This window comes from Bombina bombina, chromosome 9, assembly GCF_027579735.1.
Source record: "Bombina bombina isolate aBomBom1 chromosome 9, aBomBom1.pri, whole genome shotgun sequence".
NCBI lineage: Eukaryota > Metazoa > Chordata > Amphibia > Anura > Bombinatoridae > Bombina > Bombina bombina.
This window is the reverse complement of record NC_069507.1, coordinates 12,697,271-12,711,335: the sequence shown is the minus strand read 5'-3', so window position 1 is coordinate 12,711,335 and position 14,065 is coordinate 12,697,271. Positions and strand designations below refer to the sequence as shown.

Here is a 14,065-nt window from a genome sequence, read left to right as displayed (position 1 = left end):
AGCGATATCAATACCACGCAGTGAATCGTATGTATAAGGTATAGACACCAGCGATATCAATACCCCGCAGTGAATCGTATGTATAAGGTATAGACACCAGCGATATCAATACCCGCAGTGAATCGTATGTATAAGGTATAGACACCAGCGATATCAATACCCGCAGTGAATCGTATGTATAAGGTATAGACACCAGCGATATCAATACCCTGCAGTGAATCGTATGTATAAGGTATAGACACCAGCGATATCAATACCCTGCAGTGAATCGTATGTATAAGGTATAGACACCAGCAATATCAATGCCCGCAGTGAATCGTATGTATAAGGTATAGACACCAGCAATATCAATGCCCGCAGTGAATCGTATGTATAAGGTATAGACACCAGCGATATCAATACCCGCAGTGAATTGTATGTATAAGGTATAGACACCAGCGATATCAATACCCGCAGTGAATTGTATGTATAAGGTATAGACACCAGCGATATCAATACCCCACAGTGAATGGTATGTATAAGGTATAGACACCAGCGATATCAATACCCGCAGTGAATCGTATGTATAAGGTATAGACACCAGCGATATCAATACCCGCAGTGAATCGTATGTATAAGGTATAGACACCAGCGATATCAATACCCTGCAGTGAATCGTATGTATAAGGTATAGACACCAGCGATATCAATACCCGCAGTGAATCGTATGTATAAGGTATAGACACCAGCGATATCAATACCCCGCAGTGAATCGTATGTATAAGGTATAGACACCAGCGATATCAATTCCCTGCAGTGAATCGTATGTATAAGGTATAGACACCAGCGATATCAATTCCCTGCAGTGAATCGTATGTATAAGGTATAGACACCAGCGATATCAATTCCCTGCAGTGAATCGTATGTATAAGGTATAGACACCAGCGATATCAATACCCGCAGTGAATCGTATGTATAAGGTATAGACACCAGCGATATCAATACCCCGCAGTGAATCGTATGTATAAGGTATAGACACCAGCGATATCAATACCCCGCAGTGAATCGTATGTATAAGGTATAGACACCAGTGATATCAATACCCGCAGTGAATCGTATGTATAAGGTATAGACACCAGCGATATCAATACCCGCAGTGAATCGTATGTATAAGGTATAGACACCAGCGATATCAATACCCGCAGTGAATCGTATGTATAAGGTATAGACACCAGCGATATCAATACCCCGCAGTGAATCGTATGTATAAGGTATAGACACCAGCGATATCAATACCCGCAGTGAATCGTATGTATAAGGTATAGACACCAGCGATATCAATACCCCGCAGTGAATCGTATGTATAAGGTATAGACACCAGCCATATCAATACCCCGCAGTGAATCGTATGTATAAGGTATAGACACCAGCGATATCAATACCCCGCAGTGAATCGTATGTATAAGGTATAGACACCAGCGATATCAATACCCGGCAGTGAATCGTATGTATAAGGTATAGACACCAGCGATATCAATACCCGGCAGTGAATCGTATGTATAAGGTATAGACACCAGCGATATCAATACCCCGCAGTGAATCGTATGTATAAGGTATAGACACCAGCGATATCAATACCCCGCAGTGAATCGTATGTATAAGGTATAGACACCAGCGATATCAATACCCCGCAGTGAATCGTATGTATAAGGTATAGACACCAGCGATATCAATACCCGGCAGTGAATCATATGTATAAGGTATAGACACCAGCGATATCAATACCCGGCAGTGAATCATATGTATAAGGTATAGACACCAGCGATATCAATACCCGGCAGTGAATCATATGTATAAGGTATAGACACCAGCGATATCAATACCCGGCAGTGAATCATATGTATAAGGTATAGACACCAGCGATATCAATACCCGCAGTGAATTGTATGTATAAGGTATAGACACCAGCGATATCAATACCCGCAGTGAATTGTATGTATAAGGTATAGACACCAGCGATATCAATACCCCACAGTGAATCGTATGTATAAGGTATAGACACCAGCGATATCAATACCCGCAGTGAATCGTATGTATAAGGTATAGACACCAGCGATATCAATACCCGCAGTGAATCGTATGTATAAGGTATAGACACCAGCGATATCAATACCCCGCAGTGAATCGTATGTATAAGGTATAGACACCAGCGATATCAATACCCCGCAGTGAATCGTATGTATAAGGTATAGACACCAGCGATATCAATACCCCGCACTGAATCGTATGTATAAGGTATAGACACCAGCGATATCAATACCCGCAGTGAATCGTATGTATAAGGTATAGACACTAGCGATATCAATACCCGCAGTGAATTGTATGTATAAGGTATAGACACCAGCGATATCAATACCCGCAGTGAATCGTATGTATAAGGTATAGACACCAGCGATATCAATACCCCGCAGTGAATCGTATGTATAAGGTATAGACACCAGCGATATCAATACCCGCAGTGAATCGTATGTATAAGGTATAGACACCAGCGATATCAATACCCCGCAGTGAATCGTATGTATAAGGTATAGACACCAGCGATATCAATACCCGCAGTGAATCGTATGTATAAGGTATAGACACCAGCGATATCAATACCCGCAGTGAATCGTATGTATAAGGTATAGACACCAGCGATATCAATACCCGCAGTGAATCGTATGTATAAGGTATAGACACCAGTGATATCAATACCCCGCAGTGAATCGTATGTATAAGGTATAGACACCAGCGATATCAATACCCGCAGTGAATCGTATGTATAAGGTATAGACACCAGCGATATCAATACCCGCAGTGAATCGTATGTATAAGGTATAGACACCAGCGATATCAATACCCCGCAGTGAATCGTATGTATAAGGTATAGACACCAGCGATATCAATACCCGCAGTGAATCGTATGTATAAGGTATAGACACCAGCGATATCAATACCCGCAGTGAATCGTATGTATAAGGTATAGACACCAGCGATATCAATACCCGCAGTGAATCGTATGTATAAGGTATAGACACCAGCGATATCAATACCCCGCAGTGAATCGTATGTATAAGGTATAGACACCAGCGATATCAATACCCCGCAGTGAATCGTATGTATAAGGTATAGACACCAGCGATATCAATACCCGCAGTGAATCGTAGGTATAAGGTATAGACACCAGCGATATCAATACCCGCAGTGAATCTTATGTATAAGGTATAGACACCAGCGATATCAATACCCGCAGTGAATCGTATCTATAAGGTATAGACACCAGCGATATCAATACCCCGCAGTGAATCGTATGTATAAGGTATAGACACCAGCGATATCAATACCCCGCAGTGAATCGTATGTATAAGGTATAGACACCAGCGATATCAATACCCGCAGTGAATCGTATGTATAAGGTATAGACACCAGCGATATCAATACCCGCAGTGAATCGTATGTATAAGGTATAGACACCAGCGATATCAATACCCGCAGTGAATCGTATGTATAAGGTATAGACACCAGCGATATCAATACCCCGCAGTGAATCGTATGTATAAGGTATAGACACCAGCGATATCAATACCCGCAGTGAATCGTATGTATAAGGTATAGACACCAGCGATATCAATACCCGCAGTGAATCGTATGTATAAGGTATAGACACCAGCGATATCAATACCCGCAGTGAATCGTATGTATAAGGTATAGACACCAGCGATATCAATACCCGCAGTGAATCGTATGTATAAGGTATAGACACCAGCGATATCAATACCCGCAGTGAATCGTATGTATAAGGCATAGACACCAGCGATATCAATACCCGCAGTGAATCGTATGTATAAGGTATAGACACCAGCGATATCAATACCCGCAGTGAATCGTATGTATAAGGTATAGACACCAGCGATATCAATACCCGCAGTGAATCGTATGTATAAGGTATAGACACCAGCGATATCAATACCCGCAGTGAATCGTATGTATAAGGTATAGACACCAGCGATATCAATACCCGCAGTGAATCGTATGTATAAGGTATAGACACCAGCGATATCAATACCCCGCAGTGAATCGTATGTATAAGGTATAGACACCAGCGATATCAATACCCTGCAGTGAATCGTATGTATAAGGTATAGACACCAGCGATATCAATACCCTGCAGTGAATCGTATGTATAAGGTATAGACACCAGCGATATCAATACCCGCAGTGAATCGTATGTATAAGGTATAGACACCAGCGATATCAATACCCGGCAGTGAATCGTATGTATAAGGTATAGACACCAGCGATATCAATACCCGGCAGTGAATCGTATGTATAAGGTATAGACACCAGCGATATCAATACCCCGCAGTGAATCGTATGTATAAGGTATAGACACCAGCGATATCAATACCCCGCAGTGAATCGTATGTATAAGGTATAGACACCAGCGATATCAATACCCCGCAGTGAATCGTATGTATAAGGTATAGACACCAGCGATATCAATACCCCGCAGTGAATCGTATGTATAAGGTATAGACACCAGCGATATCAATACCCCGCAGTGAATCGTATGTATAAGGTATAGACACCAGCGATATCAATACCCGCAGTGAATTGTATGTATAAGGTATAGACACCAGCGATATCAATACCCGCAGTGAATCGTATGTATAAGGTATAGACACCAGCGATATCAATACCTGCAGTGAATCGTATGTATAAGGTATAGACACCAGCGATATCAATACCCTGCAGTGAATCGTATGTATAAGGTATAGACACCAGTGATATCAATACCCTGCAGTGAATCGTATGTATAAGGTATAGACACCAGCGATATCAATACCCTGCAGTGAATCGTATGTATAAGGTATAGACACCAGCGATATCAATACCCGCAGTGAATCGTATGTATAAGGTATAGACACCAGCGATATCAATACCCGCAGTGAATCGTATGTATAAGGTATAGACACCAGCGATATCAATACCCCGCAGTGAATCGTATGTATAAGGTATAGACACCAGCGATATCAATACCCCGCAGTGAATCGTATGTATAAGGTATAGACACCAGCGATATCAATACCCCGCAGTGAATCGTATGTATAAGGTATAGACACCAGCGATATCAATACCCCGCAGTGAATCGTATGTATAAGGTATAGACACCAGCGATATCAATACCCCGCAGTGAATCGTATGTATAAGGTATAGACACCAGCGATATCAATACCCGGCAGTGAATCGTATGTATAAGGTATAGACACCAGCGATATCAATACCCCGCAGTGAATCGTATGTATAAGGTATAGACACCAGCGATATCAATACCCCGCAGTGAATCATATGTATAAGGTATAGACACCAGCGATATCAATACCCCGCAGTGAATCGTATGTATAAGGTATAGACACCAGCGATATCAATACCCGCAGTGAATTGTATGTATAAGGTATAGACACAAGCGATATCAATACCCGCAGTGAATCGTATGTATAAGGTATAGACACCAGCGATATCAATACCTGCAGTGAATCGTATGTATAAGGTATAGACACCAGCGATATCAATACCCGCAGTGAATCGTATGTATAAGGTATAGACACCAGCGATATCAATACCCGCAGTGAATCATATGTATAAGGTTACCTTCTAAAGTGACTATTATTTCTTATGTCAGTGTTGCCACTTTAAAGATATTGCTGATATAACTGAAGTTAGTTCTCTATAGAGCCTAAGAGTATCCGCTTGCAATAAAAGGATGCTGCACACTGAAAGTGTAACAGGGTAGTTTAAATGCGATATGTCCACTGGATTCTGGGACACTGCCACAATAATTATGTATAAGTTACAATTTCTGTGCATGGGGTTCATATATTACTGTGTATCTGTGGGTCACACTGTAAAGCTAAAATTCTTCAGGATGGTAATGTCTAAAACACCGTATCTACGGCTCAACGTTTGGCCTGTGACTACGCAAATGAAGCGTATATGTATATCAGTAATAGCGGCACTACAGTATCCGTTGCAGTATAACTACTGGTTCTCACGTGGTGCGTGATTGTTATATCACATACTCATGATTGTATATACTAAACCAGCACCAAACAAGAGAGACTACTATGGTTTGTAATGTTAGCATTAAACTTGCCGTGACAATGTCACTAAAGTTACTTATTAGTTATAACTTCTGTACGTGCGATTCATATGTTGCTGTGCACCTTAGGGCCACACTGATGCAAAGTGTATCGACTAAAATAGGAGAGGAACAGCTTAAGGGAGATTGACTTTACTGACTGGGAAGGTTATAGGGGGTTGGGGGCTAGGCGTAGCCCCTTCCTTTGGATAGCACAGCTATAGCAGGACAATAGAAGAAGGGATGGGCAGTGTAGATAAGCTGCAACTAGCTGATCCTAAATAGGCTAGCACAGGGATTGGCCAGGAGGGGGAGAGGGGGTATGAACAGGAGTTGAGGAAATTAACTGCCTATAAAGATGATTGCACAATGCTTGGAGCTCACAATAATTATTTTCTTTTTTCAGAGCAGAGCAGTTTTCTTTGTTGCAGAAATGGCTCCAAGGAACAGGATAATTGCTAAGAAATTGGGAAAGAACTTTGTATACTGAAGTCTCATTCATTGTTACATTTCTAGCTGGTAATGTATAAATAGGTTCTACAGCTTAAAGCTGTGATTTAATAGTGTATTTTATATCTATAATTTAATATCAAATAGATCATTGTATCCTATATAATATTCATGCTAGCATTGATTCAATTTACCACTGTAGAAAGGGTTTTTGTTTTTTATACTCATAAGCTATTTTTAGTTACTGGTAAATGTTTTGAAATTGATTGTGGCCAGATCAGACTCATTATGCTGTACTTGTTGATATATTGAATTGTAATAGGTATAAAATGCTCTGGTTGATTATTTAGTCAGTGTTTTTACATGTTTGTTTAAAATTAGGAGCCAGTAATAATATTTAGGAGCCAGGCATATCTTCTGGAGCCAGACAGTTAGATTTGTATATAGATATATGGATAATAACCCTTTAGGAGCCAGGGGTAAAAATTCTAGGAGCCAGTGGCTCTCAGGCTCCTGGGATTGTTGAGCCCTAATTTAAGTCATATATAACTATTTCGGTTAGATAGCTAAATTATACCTCCTGGAAATTATAGTAGCTTTAATATTTACTAGCTATATGTTATATAAGCCATATTCCAAATTCGTTAAGGTTACTGGCTAATCATAAATTGTTCTATCTAGTAACATTAAATGGTGATATTTTATAGTTAAGTTATTTTGAGGTAAAGTCATTTCCTAATAATAACGTGACCATATCCAGGATACAGGCGATTTAATTGAATATTAATTAATCTAATTAACCTTACTTTATATTATAATTTTTATATGGTAATAATCAATTTATATATATGGTCATAACCAATAGTCTATTTACTGCATACATATAATCACTGTGTTTATAAAAACAACCTGTTCAGAAATAAGCAAATATTTTAATTTGGGATATTTATTTATTTAATTTGATATTTGATAGTAAGCTTGTTGTCATTAATTGCTAAATATCTCAATAGTGTGATTTTGGAGTGCGCTTCTGGAATTATATAACAATTTTCTGGGGTGCACTGCTAAGATTCTACTATATGAATTGGGGGTATTGCTGACAATAATTTTATTGTTGTTATTAATATTCATAATCCATAAATAATCTCATTGGGAGGGCACTCCTAAACTGTACTCATATTTATTGAATACACAGCTGAAATATTCTATTAAGCAAAATATCTAATGGAGGGGAGAGAACGGGGGTTTAAAGGATAAGGATACAGAACAATCTGATCAGGAATATGATGCAGATGATGAAGTCTCAGCAACAAGGTTGCTGCCGTTATCTAGGCATTTAAAGACAAAATTAGTGGAAAACGCTGAGAAGGCCCTGAATGGGTTATAGGTTTTGCTTTCTATGCACAGACAAAAGGGATGATGAGGTATTTGCATTTGATCGCTGATTGTTACATGGATGGCATATGGGGGGTTCTTACAAATTCCCAGAAGTTTTGAGAGAAAAACTAGGGAAGGAGGTAGCCTTAGGAAGGATGGCAGGCCCCCCCTTTAATGACAAACAGCTAAAGAATTTGATTAAATTATCTTTGGGAGTGGTTACCAAAAAAGAGGCTGGTAAATTCTGAATGATTCAGCGATTATCCTACCCTAAGGGTCAGTCAGTAAATTATGCATCAGCATCCTACCAGCATTTGACCAGGCAGTAAATTTGGTTAGGTTGGCAGGCTGGGTCCTGATTTAGCAAAAGTTGATATGGAATCTGCATTCAGATTACTACCTATAAAGCCAAAAAGTTTTGTTTTGATGGGATGCAAATTTGAGGGCAAGTTTTATATTGACAAATATCTGCCTATGGAGTTCGCTATATCTTGTGTGGATTTTGAAATGTCCAGCACTTTTGCATTGGCTGGTAGAGAGAAGGGCAGGTGAGAGTAGTATTGTGCATTACCTTGATTACTTCATGGTAGTAGGTAGAAAGGGTACAGGAGAATGTGATAGAGTTCTTAATGTACTGCTGAAAATGTTTGTAGAAATGGGGGTTCCAGTGGCAGATGACAAATCAGAGTGTCCCTGTTCTAAGTTATTCTTTCTAGGCATTTAGAGTTATTCAGTAATCCCCATTGCAGATTGCCCCAAGATAAGGTTGTGAAGATAAGGGAGGCCATACGGCAGGTGATTTATAAAAGAAGGTATCACTTGGAATATGCAGAAATTACTGAGGCTGTTACATTTTGCATGCAGGGTGATTCCAGAGGGAAGAATCATTAAAAGAAGGTTGGAAGTGAGTACCAGAGGGGTTGTAAAGCCTAGTCACATGATTTGACTGAACAGTCAATAAAAAGGGGATTTAAAAGTATGAGATCATTTCCTAAGTAGTTTTAATGGCATCAGGATTTGGGAGCAGAAGGTGACAGCTAATGAAATCCGGTTATATACAGATGCTGCAGGAAGGGCAGGGTTTGGGGCTTATTTGGATGGCAGAAGATGCGTGGGTAAGTGGCTGCAGGCTTGGCATGAAAAGGGTTGGTGTTACTTGAATCTTTCCCAATTGTGACAGCGATAGAACTATGGGGGAAAGAATTGGCTAACAAAAGCATTTTGTTCCAGTCTGACATAGAGGAGTTGTAATTGTATTAAATAACCTATCAGCATCTTCCCCTCAGGCCATAGCATTCACGCAGCCTCTAGTTTTAAAATGTTTAGAGCATAATATAAAGTTATAAACACATACCAGCAGTTAAGAATGTCGTAGCTGATGCTTTATCAAGGTTTAAATGGGAGGCCTTTAGGAAGCTTGCACCCAATGCGGCGCAGAAAGGCAAGGATTGCCCCATTTATCTTTGGCAGATTGGGAGCAATTAGAGGTAATCAATGGTTTGGTCAGACAATCATTGACAACACGGACATGGATATTTTTGGACAATTTGGTATAACCTAGGCACGCAGGTATCAAGAAAGGCAACTTAAGCACTGTAATGGCAGGAATCTCCTTTGCGCAGCTGTTGGAGGAAGTGGATGCGACAAAAAAGATTCCTGGTTAGGAAAAGGGTTAGAGGTTGGTCAGCGGAGAGATTGGAAATCTTAGAAAAAATTTTAAACAAGGTTTGTACTGCTGGTTTTGAGAATACAATTTTTGCGACAATATTTATGCTGGCTTTGGGAAAGCATTGAGGATGGAATGCCTGTAGAATCAGGACTAATATTCATATGAAGATCAGACAGATAGGGAAGGGAAAGGGGCTTGGATAACTTCTAAAGCAACAGGGGGTAAATATGTCCTGTTTCACATGTGAGAGGCTATTTAGGTGTGGCCCCTGCTAAGGGCGTCATGTTCTTTAGGCACAAGAATGGTAGTAGTTTAACCAGGTTCCAGTTCAAAAGGGTTTTTTCATTAGTAGTGGAGAAGCTAGGTTACGTTGTGGTGATAATGTGTTGTTTGGTGTGTCCATTTCAGGTAGAGCCACAAGATTATGGATAATCAGACACTCCTACGTGCACTGGGCAGCTTCACACACAGCTGCAACCAGACAGGGAGCAAACTTAGGTTTTAGTTCTAAAGAAGCAGGAAGTAGGTGGATTGGGAAGAGAGGGATGAAATGAAACAAGTTATTGGGGACAGCACAGATCTCTACGAGAAAGTGGGGTCTACCCGATATCTTAATTATACACCTGGGTGGGAACGACATAGGTTTGGTTCCTTCAATTGAGTTACAGGAGCAGGTAAAATAAATATTCAGCTGGTTCAAGCTAAAATGGGTGGGGACTGAACTAGTCTGGTCTCTGTCTTGGAGGGATAGTGTCACACAGGAAGGATGGACATTGAGTGGTGGTCTGCCGGTAAAAATAACATGCTCGCCTGCTCTTCAAACCTTGTGTTATTTGCTATGTCCTACAACTTCTTAGTCACGTGGGGCCGCCTATTTCTTTACAATGCTGGTGCCTTGATCTGTATGATCGGACAAGAGTAGGAAAAAGGTAAACCAGGCTGTTATGATCTGTTATGATCCAACAAGGGTAGTAAAAAGGTAAATCAGGCTGTTATGATCTGTTATGATCCGACAAGAGTAGGAAAAAGGTAAACCAGGCTGTTATGATCTGACAAGAGTAGGAAAAATGTAAACCAGGCTGTTATGATCTGTTATGATCCGACAAGAGTAGGAAAAGGTAAACCAGGCTGTTATGATCTGTTATGATCCGACAAGAGTAGGAAAAATGTAAACCAGGCTGTTATGATCTGTTATGATCCGACAAGAGTAGGAAAAGGTAAACCAGGCTGTTATGATCTGTTATGATCCAACAAGAGTAGGAAAAATGTAAACCAGGCTGTTATGATCTGTTATGATCCGACAAGAGTAGGAAAAGGTAAACCAGGCTGTTATGATCTGTTATGATCCGACAAGAGTAGGAAAAAGATAAATCAGGCTGTAATGATCTGTTATGATCCGACAAGAGTAGGAAAAGGTAAACCAGGCTGTTATGATCTGTTATGATCCGACAAGAGTAGGAAAAGGTAAACCAGGCTGTTATGATCTGTTATGATCCGACAAGAGTAGGAAAAATGTAAACCAGGCTGTTATGATCTGTTATGATCCGACAAGAGTAGGAAAAGGTAAACCAGGCTGTTATGATCTGTTATGATCCGACAAGAGTAGGAAAAAGGTAAATCAGGCTGTTATGATCTGTTATGATCCGACAAGAGTAGGAAAAACGTAAACCAGGCTATTATGATCTGTTCTGAGGTCTGAGATCTGAGGGCCATCGTAAAGACCCTTACAAGGTAAGAAAAGGTCACTAGGTGTGCTTTGGTTGGCGGCAAGAGGGTCCTCTTTTGGTGGCGGGAAGTGGGCGTCCTGGCACGTGGGTAATGCAGTAATGGGGGGAGGTGTGTAGGGTACGGGGGCGGGGTATTGGTCTGTCGGTCAAACCCACAAGCCCTCCTAGTCTGCAGACCTTTCGGCCCGTTACTAGCAAATTGACGCCCCTGAGTTGCGCGCGGTCACGCTCCTTGGTTACGTGGGGACGCCCAGTTCTCTCGTCATGCTGTTGCATGAATTGTGTTATCAATTCAAATCCAAATTGGATTAAGGATATGTTATTATCCTAGTAGTTGAGGATCGCTCATTTTTCATAATTTAGATTTGAATTTAATAAATGTGACCTTTTCTAACGCCAAATCTGTGTCTGTCATTATTGGTATATGAAAATTGGGTAAAAGGGGTTACCAAACTAAAGGTAAAGTGGGAGCATTTGGTTAGCAGGTACCTGTGAAGATAGTTAAAGTGTAAATCCCTTAGCAAAGTGTATCGACTAAAATAGGAGAGGAACAGCTTAAGGGAGATTGACTTTACTGACTGGGAAGGTTATAGGGGGTTGGGGGCTAGGCGTAGCCCCTTCCTTTGGATAGCACAGCTATAGCAGGACAATAGAAGAAGGGATGGGCAGTGTAGATAAGCTGCAACTAGCTGATCCTAAATAGGCTAGCACAGGGATTGGCCAGGAGGGGGAGAGGGGGTATGAACAGGAGTTGAGGAAATTAACTGCCTATAAAGATGATTGCACAATGCTTGGAGCTCACAATAATTATTTTCTTTTTCCCTCCCTCCCTCCCTAGAAATGACGAAGCCTAGCCCAAGGAAGAGGTCACGCACAAGAGCGATCACAAGCGACACGGCTAAGGGCAGATGCTGTGGTGTTTCCGCCACTCAGATTAAGACCGCCCGTGTAGCGCCCCTTAAGGGTTTTTTCGCCACGAAGCAGGAAATCAGCTACTGGTCTGTCGGTCAGAGCTGGTGGATGGCATAGAGAAATCATGGCATTTTTAGTGGTATATTTCATGACGCGGCGGGAAGTGGGCGTCCTGGCACGTGGGTAATGCAGTAATGGGGGGAGGTGTGTAGGGTACGGGGGCGGGGTATTGGTCTGTCGGTCAAACCCACAAGCCCTCCTAGTCTGCAGACCTTTCGGCCCGTTACTAGCAAATTGACGCCCCTGAGTTGCGCGCGGTCACGCTCCTTGGTTACGTGGGGACGCCCAGTTCTCTCGTCATGCTGTTGCATGAATTGTGTTATCAATTCAAATCCAAATTGGATTAAGGATATGTTATTATCCTAGTAGTTGAGGATCGCTCATTTTTCATAATTTAGATTTGAATTTAATAAATGTGACCTTTTCTAACGCCAAATCTGTGTCTGTCATTATTGGTATATGAAAATTGGGTAAAAGGGGTTACCAAACTAAAGGTAAAGTGGGAGCATTTGGTTAGCAGGTACCTGTGAAGATAGTTAAAGTGTAAATCCCTTAGCAAAGTGTATCGACTAAAATAGGAGAGGAACAGCTTAAGGGAGATTGACTTTACTGACTGGGAAGGTTATAGGGGGTTGGGGGCTAGGCGTAGCCCCTTCCTTTGGATAGCACAGCTATAGCAGGACAATAGAAGAAGGGATGGGCAGTGTAGATAAGCTGCAACTAGCTGATCCTAAATAGGCTAGCACAGGGATTGGCCAGGAGGGGGAGAGGGGGTATGAACAGGAGTTGAGGAAATTAACTGCCTATAAAGATGATTGCACAATGCTTGGAGCTCACAATAATTATTTTCTTTTTCCCTCCCTCCCTCCCTAGAAATGACGAAGCCTAGCCCAAGGAAGAGGTCACGCACAAGAGCGATCACAAGCGACACGGCTAAGGGCAGATGCTGTGGTGTTTCCGCCACTCAGATTAAGACCGCCCGTGTAGCGCCCCTTAAGGGTTTTTTCGCCACGAAGCAGGAAATCAGCTACTGGTCTGTCGGTCAGAGCTGGTGGATGGCATAGAGAAATCATGGCATTTTTAGTGGTATATTTCATGACGCGGCGGGAAGTGGGCGTCCTGGCACGTGGGTAATGCAGTAATGGGGGGAGGTGTGTAGGGTACGGGGGCGGGGTATTGGTCTGTCGGTCAAACCCACAAGCCCTCCTAGTCTGCAGACCTTTCGGCCCGTTACTAGCAAATTGACGCCCCTGAGTTGCGCGCGGTCACGCTCCTTGGTTACGTGGGGACGCCCAGTTCTCTCGTCATGCTGTTGCATGAATTGTGTTATCAATTCAAATCCAAATTGGATTAAGGATATGTTATTATCCTAGTAGTTGAGGATCGCTCATTTTTCATAATTTAGATTTGAATTTAATAAATGTGACCTTTTCTAACGCCAAATCTGTGTCTGTCATTATTGGTATATGAAAATTGGGTAAAAGGGGTTACCAAACTAAAGGTAAAGTGGGAGCATTTGGGTAGCAGGTACCTGTGAAGATAGTTAAAGTGTAAATCCCTTAAGGGTATTATTTCACAGGGAGATAATATCTCAAACGCCGAGTCTGCAGCTCAGCGTTTGGCCTATGGACACGCAAATACAGTGAGACAGGGGCTAGGTGTGCCCATACTGTAATGAGACAGGGGCTAGGTGTGCCCATACTGTAGTGAGAC

The 14,065-nt window shown here is 41.5% G+C and overlaps 1 long non-coding RNA gene across 1 annotated transcript; it reads left to right on the top strand.

Moving 5' to 3' along the window:
* Positions 1 to 5,640: 5,640 nt before the first annotated feature.
* Positions 5,641 to 13,795, top strand: LOC128639753 (uncharacterized). Its single transcript, XR_008399252.1, has 2 exons — positions 5,641 to 6,676; positions 12,219 to 13,795. It is a non-coding gene; the product is annotated as an uncharacterized LOC128639753 (long non-coding RNA).
* Positions 13,796 to 14,065: the final 270 nt, after the last annotated feature.